Source organism: Schistocerca cancellata, chromosome 2 (genome assembly GCF_023864275.1).
Source record: "Schistocerca cancellata isolate TAMUIC-IGC-003103 chromosome 2, iqSchCanc2.1, whole genome shotgun sequence".
Taxonomy (NCBI): domain Eukaryota; kingdom Metazoa; phylum Arthropoda; class Insecta; order Orthoptera; family Acrididae; genus Schistocerca; species Schistocerca cancellata.
In genome coordinates this window covers 253,309,417-253,325,915 of record NC_064627.1, presented here as the reverse complement: position 1 = coordinate 253,325,915, position 16,499 = coordinate 253,309,417, and the positions used below count along the sequence as shown (strand labels likewise).

Sequence of the window (16,499 nt, the reverse complement as noted above, 5' to 3'; positions counted from 1 at the left end):
GCACTTACGAACGGAAATAAGACTGTATCACGTTTTCTTTCTGTAACTTACAGTTTTGGAGTTGTGGCACGTTTTCCTGTGTTGTTGGCGAAGTAAATAGGCTTACTTCTTTGCCTGTGTTCGCGTGGAAGTGCACTTTTTCCGATTACTCAAACCATAGGCGGAGTTTTCGCTGCCATTACGTGTTGTTGTGGCTGTGAGGCGTTCATTTGTTTCATAGCTTGTTCTGCTGGGTGAGGCGTGCGCGTTTGAATTGCATTTGGTGTTAGTGGTGTGTAGTTTGTGTGGGTTTGCGTGTGTGTGATGAGTACTGGGGCAGAGAGAGAGAGACTGAAAGAAAGAAAGAAAGAAAGAAAAGAGAGAGAGAGAGAGAGGATTTGTGTGTGTGTGTGTGTGTGTGTGTGTGTGTGTGTGTGTGTGTGTGTGTGTGTATGTGTGTGTAAGTGTTACTTGCATAGTTCTTCTATTGTTGCGAAGAGGGTTTTGTTGCACAGTGATGTGTATTCATTGACTACTTTCTTTCCTTGGGCTATTGATTTTTGGATGTGGTAGTTTTCTTCTATAGTTAATTTTTGGTATAGGCTGCTGCTAGTTTTTAGGAAGAACTGTACCACAAGATGATTAAAGAAGAAGACGTTCAACCGTTGCAAAACAAGTCGTTTTCGGGAATAGTTACGGTAAGAAAGTGAAATAAAAGTACCTCTTCATGACGCTAACTTCTGCTACCGTCCGATAAGAAGACCAGTACAGTATGGAGTTACGCTCGTCTTGGTCACCAATTAATTTTTTATTAGTACCTAATCGACACACTTTCGGCGTATCCCAGTCATCAGAGCTGCGGTACAGACTTATTAATACGAAATTTGTTGAATAATGATACGACGTTATTTAAAATTACTCAGTCATTTTCATCCCAGACTCATTTCTGAAAATTGTTACATTTTCCTGGGCTGTCCTCTGTGCTCATTCATTCTAACCAAATGCACTGGAAGAAATATGCACGAAAAGGTCCATTGCTCAATCACCGGACAACACGTTAAACAATCAGACGGAGGTAAACCACCGCGGTTTATTAGCAAAGTACGACTACTTCCTATCAGCAAATTGGAGGGTCCTGTAACTTAAGACTTTTATTATAACACTTTGTCACGTTCATTGCGAAAATTAAAAAAAAAGCTGTAGTTATAATCTTAATGTGGGAAGCATATTAATATCTCTTGGCATAAGTTACTTCCAGCCAGTTTGTATATCAATTACAACGCAGGTTTAGTTGCTCTAATTTTACTGTATTTAGTTGCTTTTAATCGATCGCGTAACACAGAAAACCCGTCTAACGGTTCGCTCCGTCGGCGCAACCCTTTAGCACGTCGCGTATAGCTTCCTCCCAGACCGCTGGTCAGTCTGATCAACTCTCGCGGATGGTCCACGACGCTGTCCCCATACTACAGGCCACTAGTCTGACGTAGTCTGCATATGAAACTTCCTGGCAGATTAAAACTGTGTGCCGGACCGAGACTCGAACGCGGGACCTTTGCGTTTCGCGGGCAAGTGCTCTAGAGCACTAGAGCCGCCAGGAAGCTTCATATCAACGCACACTCCGCTTCAGAGAGAAAATATCATTCCGGAAACAGCCCCTAGGCTGCGGCTAAGCCGTGTCTCCGCAATATCCTTTCTTCCAGAAGTGCTAGTTTTGCAAGGTTCGCAGCAGAGCTTCTGTGAGGAGACGAGGTACTAGCGGAAGTGGAGCTGTGAGGAAGGGTCGTGATTCGTGCTTGGATAGCTCAGATGGTAGAGCACTTGCCCGAGTTCGAGTCTCGGTCCGACAAACAGGGCCAGCCACTGTGGCCGAGCGGCTCTTGGCGCCTCAGTCCGGAACCGCGCGACTGCTACGGTCGCAGGTTCGAATTCTGCCTCGGGCATGGATGTGTATGATGTCCTTAGGTTAGTTAGGTTTAAGTAGTTCTAAGTTCTAGGGAACTGATGACCTCAGATGTTGAGTCCCATAGTGCTCAGAGACATTTGAACCATTTTGAACCGACACACTGTCTTAATCTGCCAGTGAGTTACATATCACCGCAAACTCCGCTGCAGAGTGAAAATTTCATTCGAGTCTGCATATTGATATTATGGGACACCCGTCTCAACCATTTTCATCAATTAAGGAGGTCTACAGCCTCTCACCACAGCACCGGCTATCAGTAAATTCAGTTCTGTATCCGTATGATGGTTGAGATATTAATCCTGTTCCACGGTTTGGATAGTACATTATCCGTTACAGTTACCATCTTACTATAAAATTTTTACTGTAGAGCCATTCACGCGATCCGGAAGAAACATTTGCTAGTTACAACATCAATGCTCTTGTTAGCACAGGACATATGCACATTTCATATTCAACGGTTGGTTTTAAGGTTATTTTAACCAATTTTCTGGCGAATAAGTTGGATATATTTACGTCAACGTCAGTTATTTTTATCTCTTTGTAGGCTTTCCCGCCGGTACGACACACACCAAAGGTGCTCACGCGTGTTTTATCATAATCGCTGAGAATATTGCGGTTCGTGTCGACTATCTCACTCTGAACATTGCAAACTGCAATAACTACATGTAACCACGTTCAACGTCCGCAACAAGTCGATGGATGTTCATATCAATAATGGCTTAAAATGGCTCTGAGCACTATGGGACTTAACTTCTAAGGTCATCAGTCCCCTAGAACTTAGAACTACTTAAACCTAACTAACCTAAGGACATCACACACATCCATGCCCGAGGCAGGATTCGAACCTGCGACCGTAGCGGCCGCGCGGTACCAGACTGTAGCGCCTTTAACCGCTTGGCCACCACGGCCGGCTCATATCAATAATGGAGGCTCATAATGCTACCACTTTGTGTTTAATGTTAAGCAGATTTATACTCTGGTTAATCCATGTTCAGGTTTTTTAAGTTATTCAATCCATAAATATTTTGTTCCGGCTATGTGGTTACTTATTAGCTGTGATCATAGTATTGTTAATTTTTGATGCACCAGAATTTACAACTAAAAATGTTGCGAAACAGGTAGTGCGAGTCTACAAGGGCTTCAGTCAATACCGCTACAGTGGATTAACGAGCTTACATTCAGCTACAATCACTTTTAACACCAGGATATTACGGACTGAAATTTCTATCACTATTATAACTTAAATTGGTGCAGATATTTCCATTTCCATTTCTGATTGAAGACGGTGTACTGAACAACATTAAATCAGTATATTAGTTATTTGTAGACCAATAATTACGGTATGCTTTAGGTCGGTTAGAACCTCCAAGTACATACGACAAGAGCAAGCCATTAATGCTTATTTTCCCGTGCGCAACAGGTCAGATGTGGAGTGTGGTGCATGGACGCAAAACGGTTAGTTTAAACTGAAAGGCATAATCACTTAGTCGTGCAGTTTCGGCCGTGCAGTAAACATCAGGTCGTAACGTTTGTGACGTGTTTCTGGGTAGACTATTCGACACAGAGAAAAAACAACCAACACACTATTGTGTGTACATATTAAGGTACCAAACATAAAAATATCTGTACTTATACCCGTTACATCCTCTATATATTTTTCACTCCTACTCATGCAACTACACTTATGAATTGATTTTCTTTTTACAGGCTATCGTTCAGGAGAAGTAATTTTAGGCTATATTTAAAAGTCGCTTTGCTACCTGTCAGACCTTTCATGCTGTTGAATAAATGATCAAAAATTTTTGTTGTTGTACATTGATCTTCTTTCTGTGCCGCTGACAGCTTTAATAATGGATAATAAAGGTAACAGTTTCCTGTTAGTGCTGTAGGTATGGACAAATCTGTTCTTCTCAAATTGTGACGAATTATTTATGACGAATTTTTTTAGCAAATATATGTATTGTGAAACTGTTTTAGAAGCTCAGTAATGTGCTTCTTCCAGTTCAAGTTCTCATCCATAAGTACATCCAAAAATTTGTAGCATTCTACTCTATCTGCTTATTCGAATTGATATCTTTTTCAGTTATTGGTGTGACTATGTTGTACAGAACTGAATATAGTGTATTTTTTAAAATTTAAGATGTGTGCATTTTCAGATAACCATTTAATAATTCTTCGAATAATATCATTAACAATCTCATTTGTTGCTCTCGCTCTAATGGGATTTATTATAAAGCTAGTATCGTCTGCAGAAAGTACCAATTCTGCTTGTTGAATGTTAAATGGGAGATCATACTCACATATAAGGAATAAACTGAATCCAAAACTTAAGAGAGCACAACTTACTACACACGCTCTGCATTTACCAGAATCGCTTCGCAGGTAAGGTGTAATCATCAGAAACATTTTTAATTCTTTACGTGCATTTTACAGTTGAGCGTAATTAGATTTGATTTTTAGAGAACTTCGAGAATTCCTGCTGAACCTGAATGTGTTTGGAGCGATTATTGCGAGTGGGCGTTGGACCATAGAAAGTGAGATTGCACGTATCCTCTCTATAACGGAGGATGCAGAAATATTTTCAGATCGTACCAGGAGGTTAGTGAGTGTTGTGCTGCATTAATTTAAATACTTTTTATATTGCTCTAGGTGCTGTGAAAGTCCGTCCCACCACTAGGGATACGAGGGCTATCCGAACGGTGAGGGCCGATCGGGCGCGAAATAGACACCGTAGTGAAAATCCGATGAAGCTTTGTATATATGTGTTGAGCAGTGTCTCTAGTATAGCGGTCTTCGCGTCACGGCTTTCTTCTCAGTTCTTAGCGCATAGTGATCACGTAAAGATGCCTAGTTAAATAGTGTCTCCCGTCAAGTAAGAGGGCCTGGTGAGAGATTTTGCCTGAAGTCATGCAGCCAACATAACGTAACTGTCATGCGCTTCCGTCTTCATGATAATTCTCGGCAATATTGCCAATTTAGTTGTTTTACAATTAGATATAGATTTTTTGAAAGGCTATCTGGGTGTAAATTTTAAGATCTGGTTGCTAGTGGGAAATATAGTCATTTTAAAATATTATCTGGTTGAATTCTAGTCTCTTTAATATTATATTCTTCGAAAAGTTTATTTTGTTCATTCTAGTTCATTTCACTATGCTCAACAGGTTATAGAAAAAATTACTTTCTTGCAGCTGCTTGTACTATAAAATGTGTTAAGAAACATGAAACGTTCGTTCGATATGCTGCTTTCTGCCTACCGCGCTTGCGCAGAGCGGAAGTCGCGTTCGAAGCGCGTCTGGTCCCAAATCTAGCTACTTGAAGTGGGGCTCCAGCTAGCAAGTAGCATCAAGTAGCCAGATCTTACCTGAGATAAATTTTCTGGGGCTCTCAAGCTGCCAGTTTCGCGCATGCGCATAGTCAGGTGGCTTGTAGTGAGAGTACGTGACCACGTTTTTTCGATTGTCTTTAAATAACTGTTCGTTGATCTTCGATAACTGTAAGGCAACCACTTTATTTGCTCTTATGTTTTATTTTTATTTATTCTTATATAATCACCTGTAGAAGTTCAGTAGTTCGCCGCTCGGTGACAGTCGATCAGAAAAATGCGTTTGAAGAGCCCAGACACCAAGCACGGGCTCTTGACGTCAACGTTGACGCGTATGCGCAGTAGCGCCTTCTGCTGATTCTTCAAGTAGCTTCCTGGCTATGTAATAAACTTAAATTCAAAAAGAGAAAGACAGTTTCGGTATTTTTCGAACATCCTAGGGTAATTTTCGTTCCGCGCTCTACACAAGAACTAAATCGGAAGAATGATATGTGGTCAATGAGTAGTACCCCCTGCCAAGCAGTCCACAGCGGTATTCGCAGCATAGGCGCAGATGTGCTAGTCAGCATGTTGCGCTACACAATCCGTTTACGGCAACACATAAAATAAATGTGTTCAGTGTAGAAGTTTATATCGCCAGGACTGTCGTCGCCGCTGAAACCGCCACCTTCAGCCAGGTCTCACCGCTAACCGCCACCCACCCCCACCACCACCACCACCACCACCACCACCACCACCACCCCTTAAATGCTGCGTCGCGGAGGCAGCGCAGGCGGTGTTGGGCGGAACAAGAAGCGAGCAGAGGCAGTCGGCTGCACTGAATCCAGGCGGCGCAGATTGTCCTCGGATCCTACAATTCGCTTGAGGCGAGTCCTCCCGCAGGGGCATACACGCTCGGAGACTTGCCTGTTTGTAGTCAAAGCCAGCCAGAAATAGATTTCCTGGGCTCAGACGGTCGCGCTGTCACTGCAGCCCAAAGCCGAAAATCCGCCGCCGCCGCTGGAGCCGTAGGCAGCGGTCGTTATCGCGAGCCTGTTTCGGAATTTTCCACGCTCATGCAATATTCATACGGCGCGGCGCGGTTCACAGGTAGCTCCACACCTAGGAGCCGCAGCCACTTTTTCCCTCGCCACACTCTTTATTTTCTTTCCCTTTTTTTTCCAGAGGGGTGGTGCAGAGATAAGGCGAGGTGGGTGCGATTTTGCCGGCCAAGTCCGCGGAGCATAAATTGCAGCAGATAGCAGCTCCCGGGGAGAGCCCTTAATCAGGAATAATGTCCGCGCTTCGCCGCACGCCGGAATGCCAACTAATACACGAGTCCGGTCCTGCAGGCGTGCGCCAGAAATCACCACCCCCTTTCTTTACGAAACGCTCTTCTCCCAGTCCTTATGTTTCTTCCAGTTCGATCCAATTTCAACAAATAAGCACGACAAAAAGATATGACACACAACTGAAAAAACAGACATAGCATGCCTGAGTCACCGGAAAGCACAGCACATATTCCCTACGCAAAGATAAAGTTGCAAAATAATTTCCAAAATGCGCACTATGTTAAGACACCTATTCTGTAAACAGTTATCGAGCGAGGTGGCGCAGCGTTTAGCACACTGGACACGCATCCGGGAGGACGCCGGTAAAAACCGCGTCCGGCCGTCCGTGGTTTGTCTAATCCGCTCCAGGCGAATGCCAGGCTGGTTCGTTTGAAAGGGCACTGTCGATTTCCTTCCCCATTCTTGAAACAATCCGATTTTGTGCTCCAATAACCTCGATGTCGACGGAATGACGGAGTGTTGAACTATAGTCTCCCTTCCTGCTATAATTGGCTGAGGCGGTAAAAACCGCGTCCGGCCGTCCGTGGTTTGTCTAATCCGCTCCAGGCGAATGCCAGGCTGGTTCGTTTGAAAGGGCACTGTCGATTTCCTTCTCCATTCTTGAAACAATCCGATCTTGTGCTCCAATAACCTCGATGTCGACGGAATGACGGAGTGTTGAACTATAGTCTCCCTTCCTGCTCTAATTGGCTGAGGCACATTATCACTGAGACACAAGGAGGTGTTTCTGAGGTTTTACCTGCCTCAGCCGATTCATTAGACCAGAGATAGCTGGCACTAATAAAGAGGGAAAAACAGACTTCATCGGTTATGAAGCCGTAAATGGAAATGCCTTGTGGCTAGGGCCTCCCGTCGGGTAGATCGTTCGCCTGGTGCAAGTCTTAAGAATTGACCCCACTTCGGCGACTTGCGTGTCGATGGGGATGAAATGACGATGATAAGGACCACACAACATCCAGTCCCTGAGCGCAGAAAATTTTCAACCTAGCCAGGAATCGAACCCGGGCCGTTAGATATGCCGTCGAGCTGACCACGCCGCTACCAGGGGCGGAGATGAAGCCATTATAACAACTCAACAGAGGGCGATACATCGCTAAGAATTACCGAGCATGTAAAACAAAATTCTATCGGTGTGCAGGCACAGTAGATCCGCATCTGGCGCGCTTACGGTGTTGCATATGTAGTCAGTTTCTCTCTTATTTTTTATAGTGACATTTTAGGGTGACATTTTCATGAACGTAGTATATATATATATATATATATATATATATATATATATATATATTAGACAATATTTCCACACGAGTAAACCGCCACTCAGAACGACCACAAATGTATGATGAAAGAATGTCGCGTTGCGTCCGCAGAATCATATTGGGCACCGATAGTCTACAATCAATCAGATCGCCCGCGATTTTTACGTATAACATCAGGCCTAGGGAAGCATCTGCAGCAGCGTCCGACTAGTATCCCTTTGTTGGCTCCTCAACACAGAGGACCTCAAAGACTGGCACGGAGCCGCAATCATTACACTACAACACAGTGGTGGCGTGTACCCTGGTCTGATGAACCCATTTTTCAATTGTTTAGAGAAGATGGGCATATGAGACTATGGTGGGTGCACCGAGGAAACATGGGTTCTGCCCATCAAGAAGAAAAAGTGGCTCAATTATGGTCTAGAACGCGTTTACAAAGTTGCAGTAAGACCCCATTGTTGAACAGGAGGTTCACGCCATTTGCGCATTCTTGCAGATCATCTAAATGCCTTTATAGTATTAGAGTATGCTGGCGGAGAAGCCACGTTTCAAAAAGACCATATCACCACTCTTTCGATGCACGCTGATGGCTTGATGAACAATTCTGTGTTTTCACTTTAATGTCGGACGTCCAGATAACTCAACACAGCATTTATAGGGTAACACTGATACCAGTACACAATGGATGAAACCAACAGCAGCAACACAGGAACGATTCTGGGTAGCACTGCAAGATGCGTGGGTCAGTATCTCTCCAGAACTGAAAAATATTTCCCCCACTGTTACATTTCATAGTCAGCCTTGCTGTGTTTCACTGTTACCCCTTTGCTGTCTTCCATTTCCTTTAACTTTTTCTACACAGTAAATGAGAAATTTACGAAAGAATCATATCATTCGCGGTATTTTAACTGAATAAAACAAAAATAAATCGTTTTAGTAGTTCCATCCACAATACTGATAAACTATTTTTACAACGGTAACGGGTCTATGGTACGCACAAATGAAGAATTCTGAAAATATCAGTAAGCTGAAGTAACAATAAAGGAAATTAATTTCATCTATGACTTTGCGACCATTGTGAATATTTCGTGACTAAAATCGTCTTTTTTCACCTACAATTATCGCAGACTCATACACGAAATTTATTTCCTGAATTGGTAAGTTGATGCCAGATCAGGCAGAACATGAACAAATTTTTTAATACGAAAAGCTACCTGAAGCAAAGTGTTTTGTAAATGAAATTCAACAATAGTTAAAAAACCACAATATGAGAATTGTGAATCCGCCTTGATGCATAACAGTTTTTCTTATATGTTTACAGATTTATTCCCAAAACTAGTTTCAGCGACAAATATCGCCATCATCAGTGGGTTCTTTAAATCTTATTTATTGTAGGTTATAGCATGTTTTTAAGAAATGACGTGATGTTCTGGATCGTAAACAAAGTGCGAAAGCTTTGCTTTTCTGTGTATAAAATTAGCTGCACGCCGTCCAACGAACTTGCAGATGACATGATATAAGCCGAGAAAAACGGCAACAGAAAATATGCCGCAAGCAGCGAAACAGTTTTTAAAAAAATGCTATTAAGTAAAATAAATAAGATTTAAAGAATCCACTGATGATGGCGATATTTGTCGCTGAAACTAGTTTGGGGAATGAGTAAGAAAACAAATAACAATTCTGCATCAAGGTGGCCTCGCAATTCCCATATTGTTGTTCTTCTTCTATGCAAACACGGACCAAATTGAAGAGTACGAAGATAATGTTATTGTCAACAATAGGTGTTCCGATTACGGGGTTACTCCAGACATTTTACTCCAATCACTAAGAGATTTAGGCAGTTCTGTTTACAAAAGTATGCTGAAAAGGTGAGAGATTTAATGTATTTACATCGATAGAATCTCATAAAATCAGTCACTGTTACGATGTTTCAATGGCAATCATGAATATATTTTCAGAACGGCATTTGCTACTCTGTTGCAGACCTCGTCAGAATGTACACTCTACTCGCTGCCGCATTCGTGTCGCAGGTGTTCTTCTCAGTCGCAGGCAGTGCTTTAGTCTCACATTCCCTGTTGCTTATTCATCCCTCAGTGAGCTATGCAGTAGTGAACTATTCAGTCAGACAATGGGAGTAGTTGCAGGACCTTCGTGTACTCCATTCGTCTGAAATATTAAGTAATTCTTGACGATGCAGCACCGTTTTAGACATTGTCGGAGTGTGGATTGATTGGGGCCATTTTTCCATGGCGTAACTAGAAGCTATAGTGGGCTACTGGGGATGCTGGACATAGTTTGTATATAGGATTATACAGCAGAGGTGGAGGACGGGATAAATGCAGTGAAAAAGTTGGAGTAAAAATAAAAAATACAGAAATACAGAAAAGACGACAGTGCGTGTGAAGGCACGAAAGATCAGTCAGTGTTACTACAATGTACCAATCGACTACGGTAAACTGAGAGACAGAAGGTTTCATATTGTTGCATACTTCATACGGGTTCATATTTCTTGTTTTGATCAGCTTGTGAGTCTGCAAGCAAATGAAGAGCAGCTGCTGTGTGATTTTTTTATATTTCGAGAGACGGCAAGCATTGACTCGGCAGTGACAATAGCCTGGCCCCACAGCGTAATCAGCGCGAAACCTGTTGAGAGCGGCGAAAAATAGCCAGTGGTGCACAATGGCGTAGGACGCTCCGAGGTCTTCGAGAAACAATGGGCGGCGCCTCGAGAGTCCGGAACCTCCCACACCTGCAGCTGCAGCTGCAGCTATAGACGCAGGCTGCGCTTCCGGTGGAACGCGCCAATCCCAGTGCCTGTCGCGCGTCCTTTTCTTTCCGCAGCCTGAATAATAAGTCGTGATTAAAAGCGGCGCCGAAGGGCCCGCGGCGAGAGAGCTATTGTCGATGCTGCCTGTGACGTCAACCACATCGTCACATTCCGACTGATGGAGGAGAATAGGCACTCCGATGGACGAACAGTGGCGAAACATTGGCGTCTCCGATGTCAGTCTTCTGAGTTTAGGACACCCGAAAGCTTTCTCACCTTTGCTCTTTCACGGAGTTTTCAATAAAAAAATAGAAAAAAATAGTAACAATACATCACAATACACCGTATCTGCGACACCAGAGGATAAAAGACCTTAAGTAACCATTATTAATGGCTGTCAGTGGCTATTGAAGAAGTTCAGTACGCAGTAAAAAGAAAATTTTGATCTTTGTCCAGTAACATAAACTGTCTGACAGAAAAGCGAGTTAAAAATGTAAACATCACTTCTCCTCGAAAAGCGTTGCTATCCAATGAACAAATTTCTATTTAAAAACGTGTACTCTGTAAAAAAAATCATTTTTAAGTGTAGGTGGGTAAGTAGGACTAAAAATATGTTCATTAATGTTAACGCTACTCATGTATACATATCCCGTAAACTGACTCGTTCCACATCCTTTCGGTAAATGAATAGCTCAAAAGATCTATGAAACATGTAATGAACTACCAGAATATCAGAGGCTAGCTCGTAATATAAAGTAGGTAATGTCTACGGTCTTGAAGATAGTTCGTAACGTGAACATCAACAAAACTAACAAGAGTGTTGGTGAGTAGTCTAACTAAATCAGATGAAGCTGAAGAATATAGATTAAAAAAATGAGAAACTAAAAGTACTAGGTAAAACCTATTATTTAGAACATACACTGAACAGCCAAACAAACTGGTACACCTGGATTATATCGTCTGATCCCCTGTGAGCACGCAGAAGTGCCTCAACACGACGTGGCATGGACTCGACTAATGACTGAAGTAATGCTTGAGAGAATTGAGACCGTGAATCCTGCTGGGCTGTCCATAAATCCGTAAGAGTACGAGAGTTGGAGATCTCTTCTGAACAACGCGTTAAAAGGCATCTCCGATATTCTCAATAATGTTCATGTCTGGGGAGTTTGGTGGTCAGCGGAAGTGTTTAAAATCAGAACAATGTTCCTGGAGCCACTCTGTAGCAATTCTGGACGTTTGAGCTGTCGTACTGTCCTGGTGGAATATCCCAAGTCCGTTGGAATGCACGATGGTCACGAATGGATGCAGATAATCCAACAGGATGCTTACTTACGTGTCACCTGTTAGAGTCGTTCCTAGACGTAACAGGAGTCCCATATGAGTCCAACGGCACACGCCCCACACCATTACAGATCCTCCATCTGCTTGAGCAGTCCCCCGATGACATTCATCGTCCATGGATTCATGCGGTTGTCTCGATACCCGTACACATCCATCCACTCGATACAATTTGAAACGAGACTCGTCCCACCAGGCCACATGTTTCCAGTCACCAACAGTACAATGTCGATGATGACGGGCCAGGCGAGGTGTAAAACTTTCTGTCGTGCAGTCATCAAGGGTACACGGGTGGGCCTTCGGCATTGAAAGGCCACATCGATGATGTTTCGTTGAATGGTTCGCACGCCGACACTTGTTGATGGCTCAGCATTGAAATCTGCAGCAGTTTCTGAAAGGGTTGCCCTTCTGTCACGTTGAACGATTTTCTTCAGTTGTCGTTGGTCCATTTCTTGCAGAATCTTTTTCCGGCCGCAGCGATTTCGGAAATTTGATGTTTTACCGGATTTCTGATATTCACGGTACACTCGTGAAATGGTCGTACGGGGAAATCCCCACTTCATCGCTACCTTGGAGATGCTGTGATCCATCGCTCGTGCGCCGACCGTAACACCACGTTCAAATTCACTTAAATCTTGATAACCTGTCACTGTAGCAGCAGTACCCTATCTAACAACTGCGCCAGACATTTGTTGCTTATACACGCGTTGCCGACCGAGGCGCCGTATTTGGCTGTTTACATCTATCTTTATTTGAATACGCATGCCTGCACCATTTTAGTTGGCGCTTCAGTGTAAAATGCAGACTGCATTTCTGTAAAAGAGAAATTCGTTAAGATCTAACGTAAATGTTACAAAGCCTTTTTGAATGTATTTGTAAGGAGTGTAGCCTAGTGTGAAAAGTGAACAGTAAACAGCTGAAACAAAAGGAGGGCAAGATAGTGACTGGGAATGAAACTTGAGTCGCATATGAAACCCCTCAGTCGAAACGAAAATCACTGGAATGGAGGTACATAGCGGAACCGGTAAAGACTAAAACCATACAAATCTTAACACTCAAAAATAATGTGCACAGTTGGGTAAATTTTTTTTTACCGTGATGTGAATCAGTCAGTGCACTGTAGACTTTCACGCTCGGTACTTGGGATAGTACTGATGTCTGATTTTGCCTTTGTCCACAGCGTAATTATCTGCCTAACTTTTCGTCTTCCACTGCTGGAAACTTCATGAGAAACTTTAACGAAAGCAAAGCATTGACACGATAGTGACAATAGCCTGGCTCCACAGCATAATCAGTTTCAGATTGTGCTGTTTTATTGTGCTGTTTTTACATTCTCATAACACCCACGAAAATATACGTTTCACCTTAAACATCTATGAAGGAAAGAGTGCATATATTGGCTCCACAAATGAATCGTAATTTTCGATACAACAACAAAGAGCACAATGTCTCCATAAAGTGTCAAACTCAAACTGCTCCACAATTGATTCAGTTTATATAACTGTGAGGAATATGCGGAAGTACACACACAAACGGCAAGAGAGAAGTGATGAATTTCTTACCTGTTCTATTTTGCCGAGTCTGGTGGGGAATGACAGTACGAAGAATCTGAAACAAAAACAAATGTACACTTCATAAAGTTTGAATAAAATACCAGTTTGATTAAGTGTATGCAGATCAAAATATATATCTTGTCAAAAAATGTTATTACTCTGGTTTTCTTATTTCAGTTGTCGCCTCTTTGAGCTCCCAGTTACTTTGCCTTACGAGTAAACATTTCGCGTAGTGACCGTGAGGAGTAAATTCGAGAAATTAAAGCCAATACAGAGGCCTACCGACAATCATTCTTTCCACGCGATATTCGCAAGGGGAACAGGATTGAAGTTAGTCGTACAAAAAGTACCGTTTGTCACGCACCATTACGTAGCTTGCGAAGTATGATGTAGATGTAGATACTCTTTCATTTTTCTGTCTCCAACACTTCCTGTAGGTTCTCCTGTTCAGAATAATGCCAAACGTTTATGTGGAGCTCACTAGCAAAGTATCAGTACAAGATGGCACTGGAACTATATCAACGGGTGGGTTTATAGGAAATGCCAGAGAATCTATGCAAACAATAAAAGCCTTGTCAGTGTGATTACAATATCAAATGTGTTTCTTGACCCGTAAGAGATGGTCACTGAGATAAACCAAAGCAATGTATCGCGGATACGTAAGTACCTGGAACACTATATTTACTGGAGAGAACTGACTGGCAGAGAAGGATTATAAATGAATGAAATTATTAAAAAGGTAGAAAAGTCACTTCAAGGTGCTACTACAGGATAAGACCGCAGGGGTTTGGTACCCACGCAGTGAGTTTTCAAGAACTTTACTACCCACTTATGATGTAGTTAAAGGTGGTTAGTAAAATGGGAGAAAGCTGTCTGCTTCATTGAGATATCACAGTCTTTATACCGAGGTTATCTATAATTAATTTTCGGTGCTTTAGGGCTATTGCATTTTGCCAGGTGGTGTCTGCTTTTCCTTGAGTCCGGGGCGGAGACACAGATTTCATCGACTTCAGGTTATCGACTAACCGCAGCAGCGGTATGATGGCCACCGCAAATTGCACCCTGCGATATCTGGGTCAAGACGGAGCTGGTCGTTATTTACATTAGACCGGGACCACTTATCGGAATGTTTACTTCGGAAATGGACTCAGCGAGGCCACAAATACCTCTACGGGAATTCTCTTAATTGAATCCAGAAGTGGTTTCCGAAAGACTTCAGCATCTCCTTTTGCCTTACTCCCAAAATGCTATTCGCCAACTTCCTGTGCGATTTTCAGTATACGTTTCCTCCTGTCTCGTCCCTTATTCTTCAGAATCTATTACTTTTAGCAAACAGTTGTTTCTGATTTATTTAGCGGAAGTTACCGTAGCCTCTGCAGCTGCTCACCCCACACGTGAGAAATCGTATGGTATTCAATTAGCGATGACATAGAGGGAGAGAGAGAGAGAGAGAGAGAGAGAGAGAGAGAGAGAGAGAGAGGGGGGGGGGAGAAGCCTCAATATTGCAGTATGTCACAGACAATGGCACTATGGCAGAAGATTCGGTTTCCAACAAATGACTGGTTACTTCATAGGGAAGCTACACCATTTATGTATTCATTGCTGCGATTATGAGCTAGAAACAAACCTTGGAAGTCCTTTGTCACACGAAACTTTAATGCCATAAACAATTCAAAGAGCTGTAATAAACGCTGATGATCCAAAACGTTATGGCCACTTCCCGACGAGAGGTTACATACCGGCAGGTAAGAAAAGTACAACAGCGAGCAGCGAGGAATGAGGAATCTTTCTAACGACGATACGGGCCGAAAATGGGGAAATTCACAGATATAGAAAGCTTTGACAGAGGGCAGATTGTTACGATTCGACATCTGGAAGAGATCATTTCGTAGAAGGCGGAGCAGGTCGGCTGCTCGCACGCTGCTGTCGTGAGCAAGTGGTTGAAGTATGGTGAAACCACTAGTAGGCGACAAATTATTGGACGTCCATGTCACCTGCAGTACGTGGAGCCGGAGGCTTACCCGCTTTGTGGGGCAGGTTATGCAGCGCTCTATGACAGATCTGACGACTCAGTACTGTGCTGATGCAGGCACAAGTGTTTCGAAGAACATCTTCCAGCGCACATTGTTGAACTGTTAATTGTTGAATCTGGGGCTCATGACTGCAGAGGGGACAGTATCATCGAGACTGTACTATGGATCAATTAAAATGTGTAGAATGGTCAGATAATACCTGGTCAGTGGTCATGTCCGGACATGCCGTTATCCAAGTTGACCGAAACATGTACAGTACCACGGACGCACACTGGTCTGGACAGTATTATGGCATTGGGGGACAGTAGTGGTCTACATCAACACTATTGTGGACCATCTGCACTTCCAGGTGCTTGACGTCTTCATCGACAGCGACTGCATCCTCCACCCAGATGACTGTACTTGTCAGAAGATCACACAAGTGTTGCAGTGCATTGAGGGACATGATACTGAACTCATGTTGAAATCCTTGTCACCAGGTTCGCCTTACTTCATCCTGCTGGAACACATATGGAATGCTCTAGGGCGCCACCCCTGCGCTCACAAACCATCTGCACTATCCAAGGCCTTCATCTGCGAACACGGCTATCTGCGTTACAGACAGGGTTGACAAACCGCCTATGCTCTAGCTCCGTAGGGGACGCTCAGCCTGCAAGCCACGATGACCACAATACTGCATGCACGGCGTATCTACCACAATAAGTTAGGTTGTGTTCAAAACACGCCAGTCTGTTTTGAAACAAAACTTCAGCCAGCACCAAGGAAACATGCAGCGCTATATTTCCAACCTCGACACCGGGAAAGCGAGCATCCCCGACAGCAGCGCCCCAGTCGAAAGCACTACTTCGCTTCCATGAATCAAGTATCAAGCAGATATTGCTCCGCCAGGTGTGTATTTAGGACTGCGCTTGGCTCCTCTCCGCCATTTCAGGTCGTTGAGCCGCTGCAGCCAGAGTG

The 16,499-nt window shown here is 43.4% G+C and overlaps 1 protein-coding gene across 2 annotated transcripts in view; it reads right to left on the bottom strand.

Moving 5' to 3' along the window:
* The window catches only part of LOC126161581 (Ig-like and fibronectin type-III domain-containing protein 1), a 666,669-nt gene that overhangs the window by 492,946 nt on the left and 157,224 nt on the right, over window positions 1-16,499 (bottom strand). For both annotated transcript variants that reach the window (XM_049917526.1, XM_049917527.1), the window contains exon 2: window positions 13,519-13,564. The gene's annotated coding sequence lies outside the window, so the exon portion shown is untranslated. The remainder of the gene's footprint in view (window positions 1-13,518; window positions 13,565-16,499) is intronic.